Source organism: Asparagus officinalis, chromosome 2, assembly GCF_001876935.1.
Source record: "Asparagus officinalis chromosome 2, Aspof.V1, whole genome shotgun sequence".
In the NCBI taxonomy this organism is placed as follows: domain Eukaryota; kingdom Viridiplantae; phylum Streptophyta; class Magnoliopsida; order Asparagales; family Asparagaceae; genus Asparagus; species Asparagus officinalis.
In genome coordinates, this window is record NC_033795.1 from 83,434,037 (window position 1) to 83,435,808 (window position 1,772).

Sequence of the window (1,772 nt, forward strand, 5' to 3'; positions counted from 1 at the left end):
CTTTGAAGAGTTGTAGACATGTAAGAGAAATTTGTCTTTTTCAGAGTTGTTTTTATCTATCTAGTTCCTTTGCTATTTTTGTTACATGCTCTATGTAGTAGTTCTTTTGGTAAGATATCTGTATACAGGATGATCCAGAGGCGTGAATGTAACCGTATGGTTGCATTGCCGACCGAGTCACGCTCCAAATTATCACGTTTTGGACCCGGGGCGTGACATACATGGTCTTGAATTTTGGAGATCTTCATTGACCAGTTCTATTACTACGATATTCTCAGTATCTGAGTGCAGTTGGAATTGGCACCATAACTGTTTAGATTTGTCATGTAGTCCACTAAAATGAGCATATGAATATATGTTTTCCTTTAATAGAAGGGGTCAATATACTCCTGAGGGCTTAGGGAGCATGGATTTTCCCTTCAAAAGTACTCTCTTCCTTTTTAGTTTTTGTCTAATGAGCTGTGTTTCACTAGAATTGCTTTAAAAAAAAGAACTGTGATGGAGCATAGTAGTTATTTACTTAGTTTTGGCAGTAGTGATGTCTGATTACTACTTTCTTTGAAAGATGTAGCCTTTTGTAATTGTTGATAAGTTATTGGAATATCTGTTGGGGGCATGTGATAGTGGTTACCGTTTTCCTCCTAATGTGTTTTCCCCTTAAATTTGTAGTCGTATTTGGAACGAGATTGTTCAAATTCGAACCACTTACGAACATAACATGTGCATGATGGATGATTCCATGTGTATGCCATGTAAAATCTGCTTAACTCTACTCCGCTCACGCTTATATTATAATGAGATCTGTGACGCCTTGTAATGGGTATTCCACTCACCTTTGTCGGTCTCCTTTTGACTAATATTTGTTGCTTTAGTTCTAAATTATTTAATGTTAGTTCTAAGTTACTTAATGTTAATTCTAACTTATTTTATGTTAGTTGCAACTTAGTTCTAATTCATGTTAGAGCTACCTTTAAGTAGAACTAATATGAATACTTTACGCTATTTGGTCTAGTGGTAAACATTATTTTATGTTAGTTCTAACTTAGTTCTAATTCATGTTAGAGCTAACTTTAAGTAGAATATGTTTATACCATGTTATAGCGGCTATGTTAGTTCTAGTTGAGCTCATGATAGTTCTGATGGTTCTCGTATTAGTTCTAGCTAATTCCATGTTAGTCAAATAGAACTAACACTAGAAAAGGTAGAACTAACACATAATCAAGTAGAACTAACATGGCATTTAGACCAATAATTACGCTAGAAATAACGCATTACATAAATTAGAGATAACACGATACCAATTAGAACTAACACCGGAGAAGTTAGAACTAACATGGCATAAATTAGAACTAACATGACATTTAGACCCAACACTTACGATAGGAATATCGCATAATAAATTAGAACTAATATGATTATAGGCTGTCTAAAAATCATAATAGATAGCTGATCCCCTATCAAACACCAATGATGAAAGTTACAATCTGACGACTTTCACACTCCAAAACAGCCAAGGCAAAGTCACTCAACAATGGTCTTTACAACGCTCTACAGAAGAAGTTATAAGTCATTAGCTCATTCTAAAACACGGAATTCACCTTCGCGTTTCAGTTCTTGAAACGCAGGCGACCCCTGCGTTTCCAACCCTCGGAAAAAAAACACGGATGGCCCCCACATTTTTCAATCCTAAAAAGACTCCTAGTAAGACTAGAATTACAAAAAAAAGACTCCTAGTAAGGACGTGGCCTAAAATCACATGATTGAGCTACATT